The sequence below is a fragment of the Vulpes vulpes genome, chromosome 11 (assembly GCF_048418805.1).
Source record: "Vulpes vulpes isolate BD-2025 chromosome 11, VulVul3, whole genome shotgun sequence".
Classification (NCBI taxonomy): domain Eukaryota; kingdom Metazoa; phylum Chordata; class Mammalia; order Carnivora; family Canidae; genus Vulpes; species Vulpes vulpes.
The window spans coordinates 718,912-742,323 of NC_132790.1; positions in this window are offsets into that span (position 1 = coordinate 718,912).

The window sequence follows — 23,412 nt, forward strand, 5'->3', positions numbered from 1 at the left end:
AGAGGACATAGAAGAGATACAAGAGCTTAGGACTGTTATAAGGTAACATAAGATGAAACATTTGTGTACAAAATTCAGAAAAGAGTGAAAGAAAAATTAAAGCCAAACAAAAAGTAGTACAAAAAAATTATAGCACTGTTGAAAACACAGTTAAGAGTGTACAGAAATGAGAAACATGAGAAAATAAGATAAAAATAGATGGAAATAAAAAGTATCAAAGAGAAAAAAATATATATATATATAGTATGGAGCTACACAAATGTATTAATGGTGATCCCAAAGGAAAAAAACATAAATTATGAGAAAACAAAAATGTTTAGAGTTGTAATAAAAAATATTTCAATTTTTTAAAAGAAATTTAAAAACAATTTTACTGATTAAAAGAGAATAATGTGTCCTAAGTAAATTTGAGACAAAATTATTAATACTGAGATATACAGTCCAGTAAAATTTCTGAACTATAAAATTAATATTCCTTTAAATATCTGAAGGCAAAAGAGGTAGTCATGTACAAGGGGAAAAAATATGGGCTGGTATCACACTCCTCCACAGCATTATTTAAAAATATAAGGATTTAATGCCTTTAACAATCTTTAAGGAAGAAAGAAAGGGAAAAAAATAGGGGCAAAAGGAAGGATAAGGCAAGGAAAAAAGAGAAGGATATAGAAGATAGCTAAGAAGAGGATGGAGAGAGGGAAGGAAGAAAGGAAGAGAAGGAAAGGAACAAACTAGAAATTAAGAACAAAAAGAAAACAAAAAATCTACCTCCTGGAAAGTCTGAACTCCTCTCCTACAACTATTGGATATAAGAAGAAATAAAAATTGAGTCTGTAAAACATTTTGAAAGTAACCATAATTTATATTGCACATACTGAATTTATGGAATAAAATTAAAGCAGTGCTCAAGGGAAAATTCTTATTCTTAAAAATTATGTTAATAAATAAGAATGAAATAAGTGAATCAGTGGAAAATCTGATTAACTATTACTTAATAAGAGTAAAACCATATAATTATTTCCATAGATGTGACAAAGGCAATTCATGAAACTTAAAAGTAAGTTTTGAAAGTACCTTTTAAGAAAATAGGAATAGGACTTGGAGCATCTTGATTCATGGAAATAATAACTATTTCCATAAAGTAGAAGGATAGATAAGAATGTCTTTATCACCATTAGTATTTAATATTGTTATGGAAGAAATAGCTGATGTAGTCAGGAAATGAAAAAGAGAGAGAGAGAGATGTATAAATATTTAAAGGGTGGATATAAAATCATTATTTGTATACACACACACACACACACACATGCACACAAATTATTTTTTAGAGAAACCCTGAGCACAGATAAGAAACTGTTACAAATTTAAGACTTTAGTATGGTAGCTGTATACGAAATTCACATGTAGAAAACAAGGGCCTAAATATATGCCAACAAAAAAACATTAGAAAAAAAAAATAGATGAAAATGCCTTATTTGCAAATAAACCAGATAACTTCCAATTTTTTTTTTAGATAACTTCCAAATTTAAGGAAACAAATGTAAGGTCTCCATGAATAAAATTTCTAAATGCTAAACGCAGACTCAGAAGTAGTAGACAAATGGAAATGCTTGCCATGATCTTGAACAGAAAATTCAATACTATACACTTCAGTCTTCTCTTAATTAACCAATAATCTTAATGTATTTTTATTTTAAAAAATAAATAATTTAGAGAAACTAAACAATAATAATGCAGTATTAAAAAAAAAAAAAGAGTGGGGATCCCAGAGTGGCTCAGCAGTTTAGCACCTGCCTTTGGCCCAGGGCGTGATCCTGGATTCCGGGGATCGAGTCCCGCATTGGGCTCCCTGCATGGAGCCTGCTTCTCCCTCTGCCTGTGTCTCTGCCTCTGTGTGTGTGTGTGTGTGTGTCTCTCATGAATAAATAGATAAATTCTTTTATAAAATCTAATAAATAAATAAATAAATAAATAAATAAATAAATAAATAAAAGAGTGCTAAAAGGATATAGTCTTATCAATATAAAGATAGAAAGTGCAGTAATTCAAAGAATGTATGTATTCATTCTGGATCTTTCGGTTGGAAAAGACTAGCTTTAGATCCAAATAAGCTGAAACCCACTCAGAAGAGACTTTGAGACCTGGAAACAAAGAACCTGCGTGTCGTGGCTTAAGAGCAACTGCTGAGTTGATGAAAAGAGAGAGTGATAGTCAGCAGAGCTGGTGATTATTGAGGGATGAAATCACTTTCAACAATTATTTCCTGGAAAGTAGCAAGCCCCATATCAGGTGCTAAGATATATTGTTTTATAGCATATACTTAGGTCGTGCATCCCAAAGTAACTAACAATATTCTCCCTTTTTGTGGTCTTTTTTTTTTTTTTCTTCTGTCTTTTATAAAGTTGGAAAAGCCAATTACTTTCTCAGCCTCCCCTGCAGGGAAGGCCATGGGTAGTCATCCCGCAAGGAAATACAATGGGGACTTTCGGAGAAGGAATTCTCTCCCACATAAAACATAATGGTGAGGAGAGAGGCTCTCAGCACTGCTGCCATTCCCTTGATTTCTGACTGGGAACGCACGCGTAAGTTCTGGATCTGTTCTAGACCCCTTGAGAGCACGAACAATAACACTATGGGAGAAAGGCGGAGCAGAAGGGTGAGCATTGCCCGGGTCCTTGTTATCCCTGGGTGACTGAATCAGGCTAGCAGCTGCCTATCTCCAAACTTCTTTTATGTTATGGAAGAAAAATACTGCTATTTGGTAAAGAAATTGTTAGTGGGAAGTAGAAGTGGAAAACATCCCCAACTAATTTTTCTTTTTTCCTAATAAAACTAAGCAGATGTCATTCCTACTTTCGTGGAAACTAGAGTAGCGAAAACTTTTAAAATACAGTATCAAAAAATCCACTCCGATCTTGGTTGCCGGTCATGTTTCAAACTCCTCTTTCACTGACCGTTGTTTAGAAATCATTCTTAATCGTTTGCTTTTTAACTCATGTAAGTTCCACACCTGAATCTGAATTGTGGATTTGTGTGCATGTGAGTGTACACGTACGTGCATTACGCGCGTGCACTAGTATCAGGGGGTACCACACTCAATTAATGGGCAACGCGTTCAGTTGATGTGTGTGCCCCAGCTGGATATGGCACGGATAAGATGCCTCTTTTAGGTTCTGAAGGGTGGGCTCCAAATTCAGTAGCTAGATCAGAGAGTTTGTGGCGGATTGAAAGGCTCACCGCTGACTCCTCGAGAGGAAAAGACATGATTCACCCTGCCTTTACGTTTCATGTCCTTCACTGAAAAGGCATATGTGAGACATTGCAGCTGCAAGCTGGTTTCCCTTCACGTGTGACCTGAGCCTCCAACGAAGAGGCTGCAGTTCCTGTGACTCACACTGGACAAGGGGATCTGCCCCTCAGGATACACAGACGATCACTGACACATGTGCACAAAACCAACCAGAATTCTCCATGGAAAGGTGTCTTTACCATCCGCCGTCATGCGTATTAATTATCCTCCATCAGCTGGAAGACAGAGGGCTCCTTGAACTGGGGACGCGGCCTGGGGTAGGCACCACATTCATCCCTGGACAACTGGTGGAGGCTGACATAATGTACACAGACCTGATCCCAGACGGAGATAACCCTCCATGGCAAAGGCTCACAGCCTGGTGGTTTCCCAGACACCTAGTGCTTAAAAGACAGGTTGACCTTTTCAAGTTCAGCTTCTCGGGATGCATGTTCACCTCACCAAGAAAAAGAAAGAAAGAAAGAAAGAAAGAAAGAAAGAAAGAAAGAAAGAAAGAAAGAAAGAAAGAAAAGAGAAAGAACATTCTGCCTATAGTTCAACACAGGAAGTCACTGCCTCACCTGCAGATAGACCGTCCGTCTCCAACTTTTAGTATGAAGCAGAGGCGGCACGATACTGCCCTGTGTATGGTTAGTTCAACATGTGATCCATTCACTGGCTCAAGTGTGTATCAGATGAGATCATATGGGCTAAAACTTTTAAAAACACTAAGATACTGTGTTGATACACATATGAATACTAAAACAAAGGGATGATGGTTATTACGTCCTTATTCGGAAGACTTCACAACTCCCATTTTCTATATGTTGGCAAATTGAATTTAAATCTAAGAAATAGCAAATAAAAACAAAACAACAAAAATACCCTTCCATTTTCTACAGAATCATGTCCTACCTTCTTATCCTTGTGGGGGACTATTATTCCCCTTCCCATGAGTCTTTATAAAAAAAACACGAGAGGACTCCGAAAGGCGGTAACACCCAAGGCACACCCCCTGGCCTTCTCTGGTACAGTGACCCCATATAACTGATGAACACAATAACCAGAGTGAGGCTCTCCCGCTGACCTGCTGACATGGGGCACCGGAACCCCAGGGCACATCTCTACTTCTCTGTTTCAGGTTCATCCCCTGCAAACAGCTGGGGGGGGGATCTAGGTCATGTATCAAGATCCAGGCTTAACGCTTTTCTAATCTAATTATTCCCAGAAAGCTCTAGCTAATGTTGGTTCCTTGCCCCATCTGGCTCTGCAACCCAAAACCTGAAACCAAAAAGGCTGAGTAGCAGAATTCAAGCACAAACCTATGCTGAGGCCCCAATACCTTCGAGGCCCTCCAAGATGAGGGAGAGGCATCTTAGGTTGAAGGAACAGCATGAACAAAGGCAATGGGCAGGACAGGAGCAGCATCTGGGGAGTGTTGACTAATCCGCGGCGACTGCAGCCTTTCAGAATCTGTGCACATGCCATGAGAAAAGAAACTGGAAATACGCATTTTCATGGATTCTTGAACAGAACCTCCAATGAAGCCCAACATTATTGTATTTGCCCCGAGCGGCCGTGCCCCCCGACCCCCGGCCCAGGATGCTCTGAGTGCCCTGACCCCCTGACCCCAGCCCAGGGTGCCCCAGCCCAGGGTGCCCCGAGTCGCCTGACCCCCTGACCCCCGGCCCAGGATGCCCAAAGTGCCTTGACCCCTGACTCCCTTGTCCCCGTGGGGGGCAGGGAGAGGCCCCCAGTAGGCAGGCTGCACCCCACATCTGTCCCGGGCCGCCGCTCCCCAGGACAACCGGGGCAGTGCAGCAGGATCTAGGTGGACAGGGGACCTGGGCACAAACTGAGGCTGAAAGATGGTTTGCGGGTGACATGAGATCGCGGTGTGGCGGCCTGTCCCTGCGGCCGGTAGGTGGGGGTCGGCATGTCCCCCCAGCCCAGCAGGTGGGGGTCGAGTGTCCCCCTGGCCCAGCAGGTGGAGGCTCGGCGGCCGCTCCGGGGCAACCCAGCCGCCTCCCCAACCTCCACCCGTGCCCTCGGTGGCCCCCAGGGCAGGACCGTCCCATCCGTGCCCCCGTCGGGCCCAGGCCCCCACTGTGCCCACCCCCGAAGGCCACCCAGCTGGCCCTGCGCAGGGACCCTCTTCTCCAGCGCCCGAGCACAGGGCAGAATGAAGGGAAAGCAGGGCTCCTGCTGCTCCATGGAATTCGGCTTCTCTGCGGGCACCACGTGCTCACCCCCCAGACCCCCGGTGCCCAGGCAGGCCATTCCCAGAACAGAGCAGCCTGGACCTACCCGTGGGCAGGTGCTTGCCCCCCAGAGGCCAGCCCGGACCCAGCAGCCGGCAGGTGCTTCTGCTCGACCCCGGCCCATGTGCTTGTGCCGGTGTTTTTCAGGTGGATGCGCCCTCTGGACGGTGTCGCACCTGGGAAGCGCCAGGAGTCCCCAGGGAATACAAACAAAAGGAAGTATTCTTGTCCCTGAAAACCAGTTTCCCCATAACCATGACCGGTGTCCCAAGCCTGTGGGGCCGTGTGCTCAGCAGGGTGGCAGATGCCCCGGGGCCTCGGAATGTGCTTTCTCCAGGCGCAGGTACCAGGCCAGGAAAGGAGCCTGGCTGAGCCCCTCCCCCGGGGCATTTCCAGCTTCAAGGTCCCCCCAGGGCAATCAAATCACTTCATCTCTGTCCTTTATACGTCCTCCTATCAACCTTTTCCAAACAGAAAAGAGGAAAATAATGTTTTCATAGCGTTGCCCCTTCCTAAGTGACACCTCACCTTGTCTAGACAGTTTCCAAAAGAGCCTCTTTTCAGAGCCCTCTTTTGTGTGCTGGGTGGAGAAAAGAAAAGTGTTTTCGAAAAGTCTCACTGTGATTTTACAGAAATGTCTCAGATGATTCTATTTTGTAATCTCCCCCTGCCCCTGACACACACACACACACACACGCACACACACTCACCCAGACACATATCAGATCCTAAAGCATTTGTTAGCTTACTTTTATTCACAAATATATATTAAGTATATTTATCACTAAGTGCCTGGCATTACGGTGACTACTGGTGATATGAAGATTAAAAAAAGATAAATCAATCACTGTCTTTGCAGAGTTTTCTTCTTTATACAGCCTCAGAAGTAAGTCTGAATCTCTACATACAGTTCATTTCAGTTAAACTAGTATTTATTGAGGGAATTGAAATTCCCCAGGATAAAGTCTCTAGGAAAATAAAATCTTATTGAAGGTATAGCTGATGTTCTTTTTCATTCCTGCCTTTCATCAAATAAATATCTATTAACTGCTCGTCATGGCCCAGACACTGTGCTGGAGCGCAGGTACCCAAGAGTGAACGAAACTCTCAGAGGAGTTTGCTCTTGTGGAGATAAAAGTTTGGAGGCAGAGAGACACGTTAAAAGATCATCCTTAAAATGAAACAAAAAATGCCGACTGTGATAACATTTACGATGGTCTGTGTTGGTTGAATGAATAAACGAATAAGGGACTACGAAAGCGTTGAACAGGGATGTCTGATAAGAGCCACAGGCCAGGCAGTTTAGGTTTAGTGGAACCTGTAAGTATAGGGCCTCGTGATGGAGGGGAAGAGGAGTGAGCGGGAGTCAGGCACCGGGCTGCAAGTTCGTACATTTTGTGTCAGCATTTTTTTTTTTTTTAAGATGTATTTATTTATTTGAGGGGTAGGACAGAGGGAGAGAGAGAAGCTCGAGCAGATTCCCGGCATAGAGCCTGTCGCAGGCCTCGATCTTATAACCACGAGATCATGACCTGAACTGAAATCCAGAGTCGGAGGCTTAACCAGCTGAGCCATCCAGGTGCTTCGTGTGTCAGCCTTTTGAGGTATTTATTATTATCTTCACTTTCTACACAAACTGAGACTTACATTTGGGGTAATTTCTCGACGGTCATAGGGCTACACAGTAATGGTGGCGCTTGAATTCACACACCCAGGACTGTGTGACTCCAGAATCCAATTCTTTTCATCACATTTCCCTTCCCTACACCAAGCAGCATAATAAACATCATGGCTTCCTCTCCTACCAGCCCATTGGCCTCTGTGTTCCTCAAACACATTCCCATCTAGGCCTTGTACGTGCCCATACGTCTGCAGAGTTCTCTCTCTTTCCCTAAATCAATGTTTGCCCATAAGTGAACTTAGAGAGGCCTTCTCTGACCACAGGCACCACCTAGCACCTGCCTACCCTGCTTTATTCTTTGTGACACCTACACTACCTGAAAATGAATTTGATACTTATTTGTTATTTATCTCTTCCCCGCTAAAAGGAAGTTCTATGTCAGTTAAGGACTATAGGGTCAGACAGTCTCTCAGCAAAACACAGAATTCCCCTCTGTTTAACCCAATGGATTAAAAAGGGAAGTGGACATTTTGTGGAGGCATAGGCGGGTCTGACGAAACGATGAGGCATATAGAAATGAACAAAAGCTAGAGGCCATTACCATCCCTAGGCCTAGAGGGAGAGGTAAGGGGAGGGACTGTTGCCCCTGGAGGCAGTGGCTACTGGAGCTTAGGGGAGGGGGGGGCTGGTGGGCAGCCACCATGGTCAAGGAGGACATGGCCAAGGCTGGAGCTGTGACCTTGGGGCGGGGAGGAAGCCCAATGCCTCACTACTCCACACCCCCATCTTCTGCTTTGGCTCTCATTGGCCAAACCAAACTAGAATTGGGTTAGGAAGGTTGCACAGTCAGCTTCCCGGCACACAGTAGGGCGAAGAAGGTAGAGGATGGATCTGAGAGTGGGAAGGAGCGAACAGAAAATGACCTGGTACAAAAATTTCATTTGTTTTGTTTACTTCACGTTCCTACCACCCAGAACACCGCCTCTCACACCTTGGGTGCTCAACAAACATGCATGAGTGGAGTATGTCCCATGAAAGAGGACAGGAGTGTGACATCGGAGCAACCAGGAGCCACCTGGATGGTTTCATGGAGACTTCTAACCAGGTCCCACCCTTGAGCCTGGGATAGAAGACCAGACCTAAAAGCGGCCTCTAAAGAGGGACAAGATTTTTGTTCATTCATCGTTACACATTTCTACACAGTGTGAAGGTCACATTAATCAGGAGACATAGGTCACATCCATAAAGGCTAGGGAATGCCTTCTGTGTGCGATGTAAAGCCACATCCAACCTTTCAAGGCTCTGAGCTGGTGTCCAGGTAGGAAGGAGGAGGAGGGGAGAGTGCTCATGCTGGCCAGTATCTTCACTGCGGTTCGTTGAGGTGCAAATAATAGAAACCCACTCAAACGAGCTGAATAACAGAGGAGGGAAATATTGTGAGGATACAGGGCTACTTGAGAAGTCTAAGGAAAGGGGATGTAGAAGAGGGACCACTGCGACTACTCTTTTCCCCTCTCTTGGGAAAGATGAGTCTGTCAGTCATTCGGAAAACATCTACTGAACTCCTGCTACATGCCAGGCATTGCGCTAGATTCTGAGATGAACACAACAGTCTCATCTCTGCTTCTCTGGTCTCATTTGACTTTTCTGTTATTCTCTTTTCCTCTCTCTCTCTCCCTCTTCTTGATTTTTACCCATTTCTTTGTGCAGACTGCCCCAAACTAACAGTCCTTACCCCACCATGCCCTTATGCCCTTTGAAGTCTAATGTCTACTGAAATAATGACGTTTCTGAGTTTCAATTGTAGATTCCACAGAGAGAGAATTCAAGGACCTGATTGGATGATTCTATTGTCCAATTAAGCAATCATCAAGTATGCCAGGGGTCAGAGTTACCCAATTCCTTGCCTGCTCGGTAAGGATGAGAGAAGTACTTTGTGAAGGGAATGGGGGAAGCTCTCGAAAAAGGGACTGGATGTATAGATGTGTGTGTGCACGTGTGTGTATGTGCGTGTGAGAATATTACTCAGCCATAAAAAAGAATGAGATCTTGCCATTTGCAACCTAAAGGATATTACACTAAGTGAAATAGCCAAAGAAAGACAAATACCATATGATCTCTCTCATATGTGGAATTTAAAAAACAAAACAAATGAACAAATAGGATCTTAAATACAGAGAACAAACGGGCGGTTGCCAAAGGGGAATTGGGTAGGGGGATGGGTGAAATAGGTGGAGGGGATTAAGAGATACAAACTTAAATTTCTAGCTATAAAATAAGTGACAAAGATGAAAAGTAGAGCATAGGAAATGTAGTCAATAATAGTGTAATAATGTATAAGGACAGATGGTGACCAGCCTCATCGTGGTGAGCACTGAGCAACGCATAGAATTGTCGAATCAGTATGTTGTACACCTGAAACATTGTTTGCCAATTACACTTTAGTTTAAAAAGGGGGACTGGAGAGAGGAGGCATCATTAGTACGACGGGCATCTTTACCCATTCAGCCTTTATATGCCATCTCCATCATTTGTACACCTCGTGGAAATTACTCAAGAATGGGAATGAAACGGGAAACGAGAGGGTACACAGATGAATATAACATTATGGGACTGTTTATGAATGCGCTGTGAGAGGACACACACTCTCCAAGGATCTGTCGTTCCCACTTGTTTGCAAATTGTTCATATAAATCATCGGATGTGGCATCTACCCATAGACACTGCCCTTTGTGGATGCCATGGGTAGAATCAGAATGAAATGTGACCAAGGGAAAGGGAGGGCATTTGTGGCTCAAATTTAGTTCTGACTAACTGAGCAACTACAGTGAAGATAGGCGGATCAAAGAGAAGATCCTGGCATTTGTCCATATTAATGAAAACGTCCGTATTGCAATTAAGGGTAAAAACGTCTCCTTGAAAATATGAACGCATAAGACAGGGTGGTTCATGCTGAACCAAAAATAAAGCTGTCTAGGCAGTGCTTGGGTGGCTCAGTCTGGTAAGCATCAGACCCCTGATTTCGGCTCAGGTCATGATCTCAGAGATGTGATCAAGCTCCCTGTTGGGCTCTGAGCTCAGCGGGGGGGTCTGCTCAAGATTCTCTCTCTCTCCCTCTCCTTCTGCCTGCCCCCCAAAGTAAATAAATCTAAAAAAAAAAGCTTTCTGGAATCTGAGCCACGTGGTACTCAGTAGATTACTGATTCTTGCCAATGGCCATAATGTTCAGAATTTCAAAAAATACTATAATTCATTTAAGCTTTAGCTTATAAGAGCTGAAACAAGGCAGAAATCTGGAAGGAGAACAGAATCATGTAGGATTGAGCCAATTCCACTGTAAAAAAACAAACAAACAAACAAAAAAAACATCTTTCCAAGATGCTTCTAACCACGATGGGTGCTAGGATTAGAGGAATTAGAAACATGGATGGAGAGATTGGTCCTTATATGTGTCTCTGCTTCTCAGAGGAGTCCTATAAACAAGTGGTAAGATGAGAACTGAAGCCTCAGCCAACATCTTGATATCAGACTGATGAGACACCGAACAGAAAATCCAGCATGTCATGATCAGACTTCTGACTTAAAGAGATTCCAAGATTACAAACGGGTAATGTTTTCAGCTGCTAGGTTTGTGGTGGTTTGTTATGCAGTAAAAATAAATAAATAAATAAATTAATTAATTAATAACAATAATAATCCCCAAGAACTATTCTAGATAAGACCTTTTTTAGTTAATTTTTTTAAAGATTTATTTATTTAGAGAGAGAGAGAGAGAACATGCCCATGTAAGCAGGTGGAGGGGCAGAGACTAGAGGGAGAGAGAATTCCAAGCAGACTCCCCAGGGAGCCCAACAGGGCTAGATTTTACGACCCTGAGATCGTGATCTGAGCCTAAACCAAGAGTCGGATGCTCAGTTTATTGTAAGAGTTGAAACTTATCAAGGGCACCTGGATGGCTTCGTTGGTTAAGCATCAGACACTTGGGTTCAGTTCAAGTCATGACCTCAGGCTCAGAGGTTAGAGCCTCCCCATGGGGCTCCACTCAGTGCAGAGTCGGCTTCTCCCTTTCCCTCCTCCCTCCCCTTCTGCTTCTCTCTCTCTGCTCCTCCCCCACCACCACTCCCTGCTTGCTTTGACAGGTGCACGCTCTCTCCCCATCCCTCTCAAATAAATAAATGTCAAAAAAAAAAAAAAAAAAAAGAAGAGTTGAAACTTATCAAACCAGCTTGAGTAGAATAGAAAATGGTTGCAGGGGAGGGGCCGTTACAGTAAAGACACCGAAATCTTAGGGAATCCAAAAACAACAATAACGACCAAAGAGGAAGGCTGGATTCTTGTAATCGCTTTTACAACTGATTCAGCCACTTCATCCGCTAACTGTACTGCGAACCCCACGTTCCTGCCACGTGAACTATTCCCAGCCACTTAAATGTACTTCCCTGCTTCTATGACATGGTAGTAAAGACATTTTGTCTTGCCCAGTTGGCTTGACTGGCCATAGCTGTCTGCAGTGTTGCGTTGACGACGGTTCTGAGAGCAACGCCTGGAATCAACCAGAATAAGGAGCCAGGATAAAAGAACAGGTAGTGGCTAAGCCACAGGAGGCAGGGCATGATAGCCTGTGGGCCGTTTATTTGCCAACTCTCCCTCTGCCATGGTTGATTCTGGATCTTGAGCTCGAACTGGCTACTTCTTATCCTAACCTGCTAGCCCAGACTCTACCCATCATTTACAGCTTCTCCAAGAAGCCAATGGGTCTCTTTTTACTCTCTCCCTTCTCTTGCTCCCAGAATACATTTTTTCCCCTACTTCTATTTTCAGATTTAATATTATTATAAGATTGAGTTTTGTCTTCCACAAAGATATTTAGAGTCCTAACGCCCAGTACTTCAGAATGACTCGATTTGAAAAATAAGAGTCTTCACACGTGCGATTACTCAGGATGAGGTGATACTGGACCAGTGAGTGTCTTCAGCCTAATATGACCAAGGTCCTTTGAAGAAGAGAAGAGACACAGAAACGCAGACACCCCGTGGGAAGACGGCCATGTGGACCCGGAGGCAGAGAATGCAATTATGCTGCACAAGCTGAAGGAGGCCTCGGGTTAACCAGAAGCTAGAAGAGGCTTCAGAGGGAGCCTGCTCCTGCTAACACCCTAATTTTGGGCTCCCAGCCTCCAGAACTCTGAAAGAATAAATTTATCTTGTTTCAAGTCATCCAGTTTACGATACCTTCCTTTGGCGCCCCAGGAAACTAATACAGGTGTTCTATGGGTTTTGTGTGAATGTCTGTCTCCCTCCTTAAATTCTGATCTCTTGGAATATAGGGTTCCTGTTCTATTCATCTTTTTATACTTCATGACAGATATGCTCAGCAAATGTTGGCTAGAAGGATAAATAGCGGATGGATTTATTTATTAACCCATTAGTTCATTCAGCACATATCTGAGTATCTGCTATGTGTTGTCAGATACAACTCTAGGCAAAATTAATTTTTAAAAACCTGACCTCAGGAAGCATATAAATGAATTACAGATGGATGGATGGATAACGAACAACTGCCAAAAGAATCTTAGATCTTCCAGCCTGGGCCAGATAGGTCCAGACAGCTGAAATAACTCGATCTGCAGAATGAGTTACTACATTGAGTTTCTAAAGGTAAAGCAGTTTGTCTGAGCCTGAGCAATTTTGCCCCACCCCCAGCCCACCCCAAGGGATATTGGGCCATGTCTACAGATGCTTTCAGTCCTTGCAACTGGGAGGGGGGGTTACTGGCATCTAGTAAGTAGAGACCAGGGTGGCTGTAAATGTCCTACAATGCACAGGACAGGCTCACAGCAAGGAATTATCTGGCTCACATTGTCAATAATGCTGCAGTTGAGAAACCTTGATTTAGCAGAGTCCAGGAACACAGGGAAAGCGGATGACCTCTCCCATCAGCCAAGTACTGTGCTGAGATATTTATGTATGTTGATATTTTTAATCCCATTTTACAGATGATGAAACCAAGGCTTGGAATTTAAATAGCTTTCTGGAGAATAAACATTTAGGAAGTGGTAATAGGACCCTGAACCCAGGTCTGATTCCCATCCCCAAGTTCCTTCCCCCACAGCACAGAGGCTTCATTCAGAACACTTCCCTGATTTGCAATTGGATTTGCAATTGAAATCAACCCCTGGAGTTGGTGGGGGAGGCTATTAAATCCCAATCAGCAGACAAAAGTCCTGAGGCCATTGTTGCAGGGCCAGGTCTTCAGGAGAGCCCTGCGGGGATGCAGGCCTCAGGGAGTGGGCAATCCAGTGGTGAAGAGGGAAAAAAATCTGGGGAACAAATGAAAGGGACAGTGGGGAGATTGAACATCTGGGCCCTCCCCTAAACCCATGAGCCAGATAAAAGCAGAGGTAATGGAAGGTAATTCCCTAATACGGACGTCCCATAAACTAATGAGAACAATCGAAAGAGGAAGAGACTGTGCGAAATAAAATAGAATATAAAAGCCACAGCAAATAGAAAAAGACGCAAGAAATGAGTGAGAAGTGGGGCTGGAAATGCAGTTTGTCCTCTCAACTGTTGCCTCCAAAGTGCCTGCTTTGTGCCAAGTGCTATGCAAACACTGGATCACAAATTGGTGACCAGAGAGATGTGGTTCCTACCCTACGAAGCTTATGATCTGGTAAAACAGGTCGATCCACTGCCCCATAGTAGGAGAGAGTGTGTGTGTGTGTGAATATATTTAGTCTCAATTAGATTTAGTGGCAGTCAGGAGAGGCAAGAGGCTATTTTGCAGCCTTGAGTTTCCATGTTTTCTTAAATTACGCGTCCTCTGTCAGCCTCCTTACATGCTTTCTTCAAGGGTAACAGCATAATGATGATAATAATCTTCTCTCTTGTGTTCAAAAAGATTGCTTAGCAGCCTCTGATGAGGCTTAAGGAGTTGGGGAAAAAAGAAAAAAAAAAAAAAAGAGGACTGGATATGGAGTGGCACATTAGAGGAAATTATCTGGGAGGATTAAGCTCTTCAGAAACAGAAAGGCTCTTTCTACCGTGACCTAGTTGAAGTGATTTAAAATATAGTTGGCGCTCTAATAATATCATAATCCTAATTTTCTTGCTGCTCTTCCCTTCCTCACATCCTCCTCCCACAGAGAGCTTCATAACATCCAGTTAACAAGTGATTAAGGAAAATTACAGATTATTTGGGGGACGTCTCTGATAAATCTACGAAGCAGGTCAGTTGTACCTTCAGAGTCCATTCATGCCCAAAGCCTAGACAGGTGCCAGCCCATAGTAAGTGCTCGCTGAGTATTTGATGCATGAATGAATGAATGAATGAATGAGTGTTCCTTTCCTTCGGGAGCTTCTCTCCTTGCAAGATATTCACTTCCCTCCCATTCTTTGATGTCTAGAGGGTCACGTTGGTCATTCATACCAATCATTCGTGTATTTAATGAGCACTTACTTACGTAAGAGGATGCGTGATTTAAGAAATTGCATAAATTACGCAGAGGATGCGTAATTTAAGAAAACATGGAAACTCAAGGCCAGGTGTTCCATTGCTGGGAACGTCATAACAGAAGCATTGTTAAGGCTCCTGCTCCTATTAGGTCATCTAGCTGCGTCACCTAGGAAAGGATGTGCACTCTCATGGAACATGCATCCTCTTGAAATGCAAGAGGTTCCTCCTATTAAAAGGAACAGATCTCTCCCTTGGAAGAAATACAGCAGAGAGTGCATTCTGAAGGGAACACATCCCACAATCACCCACTACCCACCGCCCAGCCCATCTCCAAATCTAATTATGGGAGAGGACAGAGACTGCTGCACTCTGTAAAGGACGCGGCCTAGAGCTTGCCTTACTACGCAGGCTAACCCGTCTGGAGTTATGCCTCCTCTTTCTGGCCCATACACCGTGGTAGGCGACATCCTCTGCCTTACTCATCCCACAGTCTGGCACCGCGGACAACCCTTGTAGCCCAAAGCCCACTGAAATTTTTCAAACCCGCCAGGACCTTGCCCTGCCCTTCCTTGCCCGTGGAAACCCTGATACAGGCTCTGACCTAAACTTTTGGCTGGCTCCAGCCTTGTGCCTCTCATCCACCCGGGTGCCTGCCCATGTGGCCCTGCGTGGTGTGCCATGCTTCCTGTCGCTAGGTCAACTACACTTGGTTGATGTTATCATAAAAGAACACAAAACACTGGTTCTCTATTTACTTGTCTGACCTTATTGCTAACTACTCTCCTGGCTTGTACCCTTCCCTTCCGCCCAGCTGAACTACAAACACCCCCCTGACGGCACTGTGATCTCATTTAGGTCTTGATTTCTATACCTTGTCTTGGAATTATTTCCCTACTCCTTCCTCTTTCCCCATTTAACACAACATAACATCTCCTGCTTGTCCTTAAAATTCTGCTTAGATATTAGTGTATTTGGAAGGCGTTCCTGTTGCACTACTCCCAAGTCTGGGTAAGCATCCTGGGTGCTGCATAGTAACCTTGTATACAATCTTCTCTATAGCACTTATCATTGGCTTATTTTTTCTGTTTCTCGGGGTGCCTGGGTAGCTCAGTAGGTTAGGTGCCCTATGCTTGATTTTGCCTCAGGTCATGATCTCAGGGTTGTGAGAATGAGCCCCCATGTCGGGCTTTGCTCTGGGCATGGAGCCTGCTTAAGATTCTTGTTCTCTCCCTCTCCTTCTGCCCCTCCACCTTCCAGGGCCTACACACACATGAACCCAAGCTTGCTCTCTCTCTCTCTCTCCCCCTCAAAAAAAAAAAAAAAAAAAAAATCCTGTTTCTTGCATATATAGGAAATTCCAAGAAGGCAGAAACTGTGTCTTATTTAATGTCATATCCTCAGCATCTGACATAGGACTTGGCATAAAATCAGTACCTAATAGGTATCTGTTGACTACATGATAAGTGGTACAGTAATTTGAAAAAAAAAAAATTCTACATTAAAGTTGATAAATATTTTCTCCTAAAGATGGGAGTCAACCTTAGCTGCTGCCTCCCCCAGAGCTAAGATCAGGTCTCGTTGCAGTAGAGGGAAAAAATAAGCAGGAACAGATGATGCAGCATATGCAGCTCCTTGCTCTTTTTCTGCAGCAAGAATTTGCTTTCAGTTTCAGGTAGGTCCAGGCTGCTGTGCGGTCTATTCCATGGCCTCCTCTGGGAGCCCAGAGAGAAGACAACTTGGCATCGAGTGAATGAACTGCATTCTGATGAAAAAACGGGGGATTTTCCATCTCATTGTCAGTCTAGCCACACTGCCAAGTACCGATTTTGTCGGGTGATGGAGGGGTAGGAAGAAAGACTCGCAGATCAGCCCTAGCCAGTGGTGCATTGCAGCTCCCAGGAAAGAGAGAGCAGCAGATTTCCCCTGGCCACACACACAAGGACCTGGGAGGGATGGGCTCCCTAGAGAGCCAATCTTATCCCCTATCTGGGCAACACAAGTCTTCCCAGGAAAGTCTGTTCAAAGAGAGCCTTTTGGGGAGGGCCTACCCTAAGCCCGCTGCTTCCATTAAACCTTCCCTAATTCTCCAGCCTACAATAATCTCCCGAACTCTCCTATCAACTACCATAAGCACGTACTGACGGTACATCCATTGCATTGGTACTAAGGACTGGCCATTTTGCTGCAAAGAGTGCTGGATAAAGTAGTTACGTGATTTAACCACTAAAGCAGGTTCTGACTTTCTCCCCGAGTAAACTGAAAGGTCAGGGACCACACTGTGCACTTCTTGTATGTTCTTTAAATATTCACAGTGTTAAGCATAGTGTTAAGTTTATGATTAAAATATCAAGAATCACTCAACAGATGAATGAATAAATCCGACTGATTTAGGCTCATTCTAGAAGAATCTACTAAACGGACCCAGGAGAGGTTTTCTATAGGAATCAGCTTCTGCCGACCAGAAAACACAAGGGTATCGGTGGCAGATCTTCACTTTATCCTCAACCAAATGACATCCGATAGACTAGATCCGGTGCTGGAAAATATGAGCTTCTCCACGGATCCTGTATCATATGCTATCTATGTCCTCTTATGTTGACAGTTTGTTCATAATCTGCAATGCGATCCCCGGAGCTCCTGCGGTTAGGGTTAAGTACCACTGATATTAGTCCCTATTTGGTTTGAATGGGATCAAAATGTAGGTTTCTTAAGTCACAGTGAGAAGTCTGTTGGTCCAGGGAATGAATTTGGACTCTGTTCACTAGGCAAGTGCAAGTGGGCCTCACCTCCCTGTGATAAAGGAATCAATGTATAATATTTAAGGCTCATGCCATATTCAAAGAAGCATTATAAAACCCTAGGGCTTCAAGGACGAGCAAAATATAGGTCTCCGCTCTCAGAGAGACTGGTTGGGAACTCGTGCTTAGCAAAGGGTGAGTTGACCAGACAACAGCAGTTCAGAAAAGGGAGCAAGCACATCAAAAGGAAAGGTACTCGGATCGAGCCCCAGCAGATACATGGGATTTAGTTACTGTAAGAGGTCAGTAAGTTAGTATGAGGTCATTCCAGGCCAAGAAACCCGAGAAAGTCCAGGTTTAAATGCAGAAATGTGCGGGACTCTTCAAGAAATAGTGTGAAAATTAATCGTTTGCAAAACAGATATGTAAATGCTTAGTTATTCCTGTAATAAAAATTCACCACAGGAGTCTCTCTACGAAAATTTGAATGTACTGCAGTGGTTTCAGGGGGTTGTTGGAAACCTACCCTTCATCTTTGGGGCTTTAGAGTATGTTTGTGAGACGTGGCATTGAGCGCTGAGCACCGGAACACGTGCACGCGTCATCTAGGGGTCGCGTGAACATGCAAACTCTTACATTTTTAACTAGCTCCTAGATGATATGGATGCCCCCGCTCTGTGGATCAAGCTTTGAATAGCAAAGTACTAGAACATCTTCACTTTGTTGAAGGAGCTCCTTTAAAAAAAAAAAAAATTATCTCAAAAGACTTATTTACTTATCTTAGAAAAGACAGAGAGTAAGGGGAGGGTCAGAGGGAGAGGGAGAGGGAATCCCAAGCAGACTCCCGGCTGAGCGGGAGCCCAACACAGGACCCTGAGATCATGGCCTGAGAGTCATGACTGATCATGACTCATTGATCAAAATCAAGAGTCGGAGGCTCAACTGGCTGAGCCAACCAGGCGCCCCACTTCTGTTTATCATCTCTTATTTCTCATTAAACAAACTAAGCGATAGAATCTTTGGGGGGGAAAAGATTAGATCTTATAGATTATGTACAACGATAACTATATAATCAACTTTTCAAAAAGTGTATGTAAATAGTGATTGTATAGTCAGTGTTTTTAATGGCTGCTCGCCATCACATATAGAGTTCAATCAGAACAATGAAGGACTTTTACGGGCTCTACAGATGTCAGCAAACTACCACCCCTGGGCCAAATCTAGGCTAAACCACGTTGCTTACAGTTTTGCTGGAGAACGGCCACACCCGTTCATTTACACAACGCCTGTGGCTGCTTTGATGCTAGAATATCAGACTAAAGCACTTTATACAGAGACCACATGGTCCTCAAGGCCTAGAATATTACTATCTGGCCTTTACATACGTGGTTGCTGACCCCTGGCCTATGAGATCGAGGACATATCTGAGTGTATCACTGACTCTGGGCTTGGGCACATAAGATTCTCTTAAAGTTCTCTATTCTGAAATGCAAACGTCTTTCTCAGGCTACTGTTTTGAAGTAGCATGAAGTCCTCTCAAATTCTGTTGCTAGCAGAGGGAATGGAGTTGCCAAGGAAACCCCCACATCACGTGGTGAACGGGGAAGATCTTGGGAGACCTGAATCTGGAGGGCTCACATGAAACTCGCAGCAAAAGTACAAAAACCTTGCAGCACACTTAGTCCTTGTTATCAGTACAACCTGTCGGTGCCTGGTGTGCTGCTGCAGGTGTGTGGATGCGATCGTCCACCCCAGGATCCAGACCAGGCTTTGCCATCTGGCCCGCCTCACCTGATAAAAAGCCAGTCTTCCTGAGAATCCTTGTTCCAGATGAGACAATGTCTCTTCCCAACTTGGTGTAGAATTGTGGAAGCTTCAGAAACATAGGGGGTAAGTCCCTGTCCAGCTGCCTGGGAATAGGAACCTTCCCAGGAAGGAGGCCTTGGCCTGGACTAGCCTGTGGCATTGGCCGGGATTGGTGGAGAGTGGAGACCAAGAGAGGATCAGGAAGGACGCATGGTAAGAAGGGATGGAGGCAAAAGCAAAGTTCCCCTAAGAGTTTGAAACAAGGAGAAGTAAAGGCTTCTGGGTTGAACTATAAGATCAACAGAAAATGAAGCAGAATAAAAATATGAGAAGTCACATTAAAGATTCAGAAGAGTTCTTCCAGCCTGTAAGACTTGACACTGACCCGCATGAAATTACTAACACTCTGTGTCTGGCAACGGGCTGCTCAGCAATAGAAGCAGAGAGGGGAAAGGTGTGGGGGGTTGACCCTGGGGGGTCCCGTCTTTGTCTACACCAGAAAAGAGCGTGCACAGGACAAGGGGCTCAGTGCGTCTTCTTGGGAGATTTCTACTTCATTTCTCCCTTCTTCCCTCCTTCTTCCCCTCTCCTCTCATTTCCTCTTTCCCTTTCTCCCACCCCCCTCTTTCCCTCCCTCTCCATCCCTTTCCCTTTCTCTTTCCCACAAATAAATATGACCTATGTGTTGTGCGTCAGGCCCTGTGTGCTCTAGAGTCTGGGAACACAATGTTGAAAAAAAAAATTGACCGTCTGTTCTCCGGAAGCTTAGACATCTAGTGGTAAAGGCAAGCATCAGTACAAGTAATAGTGTATATAAACCTGTAATTGCCAGAAATAATGCTTGTGACAAATGGTAGAAAGCAATAGACCAAGCACAAGACTACCTCAGGGCCTTTGCACTTGCCTTTCCTCCAATCTGGAGCCATTTTCACCCCCAATAAACTTAAAGCCTTCTCCTCACTTTCTTTAGGTCCCTGCTCATATTTCTTTTTATCGGTGAGACTTTCCCTAATAACCCTGCAAATAAAAAACCAACTTCCCCCCCTACTCCTTTTTGCCTTATGTTTTTTATGTGTTCTCTATCATATTTATCAGTTTAAGGTAGTTTATACATTTTTAACAAAATACTTAGGTATTTTATATATGTTTTATATATACATTATACTCGTGTGTGTGTGTGTGTTCACATGAATGCTGGGTGGGTAACATGTATTTTCTTTGGGTCGTTGTTCCCTATTGTATGTCTGTCTTTATAGAAGGCTAGAATGTGAGCCTCGTTTTTGGGCCTTTTGCTCACCGTTCTGCTGTATCACCAGTACCCACAGTAGGTACTTCCCCCAAAAAAAGTTACTAAAAAAAATAAATAAATAAAATTCTGGATGATCTGAGAACAGGCACTATACACATTTTTTTTTTTTTTAAATAAAAAAAACAGTGGTAGGAGTAAACCAGGCTAAGGGAGAGAAAAGGCAGGCAGCATGAGGACAGCAGGCCTTGGAGCCTGGGAGCCGGCCCGGAAGCCAGAGCCAAGAGGACGTAAGATCCTGTTACCTCCTCTTGTCCAATGTTGGACTTTATGAAACAAGTTACTTTATCCCCTTTGATTCCAAGAGCAATTGAAAACCACTGAAGTTTTTAGGCCAAGAGATGATAGGCTCAGATTTGCATCTTTAAAGTATGATCGTGGCTCCCGGCGGGATAGTGGATGGGAGCGGTCAGCAAGGCCGCACGGCTTTGGGATCACGCAGCGAGCTGCACCTTCTCTGAGCCCCACTCACCAGATCCTCTCCTGAGTAGAATTCGGATTTCTAGAGTTTAGCAAAGAGAGCAGGGCATGCATTTTCTAGGGTACGTGAGAGATAGGCGTGTCAGCCTGCGTACCTGGGTGCTCGGTGTTCTCTGTCGGTCGGTCCCTGGGGCCGGGTCTGCGAGACCCTCCTGAAGGAAGCCGCGGCCCCCAGCGCTGGCAAACCAGGGCTCGAAGGCAGCGAAACGGAGGGTGGGACCTGGGGCCTCACCCACGTGGCCAAACTGAATGCTCCTCTTGCAGCCCCTCGGTGTGGCCCACCAGCAGGCCTGGCTGACGAGTCCCCAACCGCCAGCCCTGCCCTTCACCCAAAGCTTTGAACTTCCGAGCAGAAAATCACTATTTAAGTCTGAAGCAGGCTTGTGAAGGTCTCCACGAAACTCTGGGCAGGTGTAATGCTCCGCTTCCCCGGGGGCTGCCCCTGAACAAGGGAGTCACGTCCAAGAAAATGTGGTGGTTCGACAACTCTGGATGTTTTGGGGGCAGGCCCCAGTGAACACCCATAAATATTATTTGGGGTGATGGAGAAGGTGATAAATGAGGCGTTTACGTGAAAGCCAATTAAATGAGTCACTCTGAGGCTCCGCAGAGCTTATTTGGAAAGACGTCTGCAGGCTGCAAGTGTGAGAGCGGACAAGGAGCTCACCCACCCACGGACACACGCGAAGAGCCTAGTGAACCAGAGCACGCCCGAAAGTTCTGAAGAGCAAGCGGCTTCCTGTCAACGCGGCCGCATCCCACCAGGTTCGTCCTGCCTGAGCATCTCGAGGGAAGAGCCCTGATGCTCCCGGCCAGGTGTGGCCGCAGCTCTCCCAGGCGGCAGGACAACCGCACCGACCCTTACACCAGCGCGAGCGAGACAACACGCGGTGACTCCTTCCACGCGGCCCCCGGGATGTTCGTGTCTGTGTGGTTTTGTGTTTGTTTGTTTGCTTGTTTGTTTGCCTTCTAGTTCCTAAAGGCAGAGCTTTCCCCCCACGACTGCGAATTCAGAGGCATCGATTCCCCCCCAGCTCGGCCGCCGGCTGCCCGAGAGCTTGCAGCAGGTCCGAGCTGGAGGTGGGATTTCCACCTGTTCATCGTCCACCGCCTTTGATCCTTCAGACAGTGGCAGGCCCCCTGCTATGTCCTTAGGAAATGAAGATGAGTAAGAGAAATCCTTGCCCTCAAGTTGCTCCAAGTCCCCCTGAGGCTTTGAGGACATGGGCAGGGAGGAAGCACGGCCACGGCAGCACAACGAGCCATTCCAGAAATCTGTGCGGGGTATCAAGTGGGCTCAGGGGCCAGGGCAGCTCGGCCCGCGGGACACCGGGGATGTGTCCAAGGCGAGGTCGCAGCTGAACTGAGATTGGGAAGAAGAGCTGAGATTCCCAAGGGCAGCTGGGTGGGCCGCAGAGAACGGGAGATATGCCGGGGCGGGCCATGGTGCCAGATGAGAAAACAAGGGTCTTATCGACAGAAGCTGCGAATCTTCAAGGGGACCAAGGGCGTGATGACTTGTGCAGGGTGACAGTGCACACAGGGCAGAGGCTGGAGTGCAGCGCCTTCACTTTGGGCATCGGACCCTACCTGCCAGGTACTCCCTGGGGGCCATCTCGAGTCCCGGGAGCACGTCCTATCCACACACAAGGCCGACTGAAGAACTGGAGTTTTAAAGCCACCGGGCACAGACGTGCACCACTCACGGACGGTAGCTGGCTGACACAGGCCCAACCCACCCGGTCTCCGGGACGGTCCCTGCACGGTGCCCTGTGGCCTCCATGCGTTCATAAGTACACACAGTATTCCCTCCCTTCCCTGTCCCCCTTCCCCTCATGCCTAGCACTGCTTCCTGGGATCGCTTCCCAAATAAATACATTACTTGCACTGACATCTTTGTCTCCCTTTGGGTTTCTGCCAAAGATTTCAGTGCAAGGAAGACAAAGATTTCAACGCAAGTAATTTATTTGTTGATACCCACAGCATATGTAGCTCACAATTATTGAAACGTTCACCTCTTGAAGGTTGGGATGGAGTATGGGTGGGACACCTGCGCAATAACTCAAGTATTTTTAAAGACGTGGAGACAACATTAATTACAAAGATGGTGAAATTGGTTTGTTTTATAGGCAAATTTCAGAAAGCCTGAAAGGACAAATGACACATCATCAGCCAACTATCAACTCGGGGAAAGATGAGGGATTCCAACTCAGGGATGTCTCCATGGCAGCGTCTAAAGAGACTTAATTTCTTGCAGCCAGAAGGCAGACTGTGCTGAAGACCAGGCCCAAGATTAGATTGCAAGGATGATAGTTACAAAGGAGGCTGGTCACAGTTCCAGCACCTTCCCTACGTGAGGCTCAGTGAGGAGTGAGACTCTGAGAACAGAAGCAGGGGTCCTTGGGTGGATCTGCTTGAGGACATTTAAACCTCAGATTCCCCTCCGCCCTCCGGCTGGC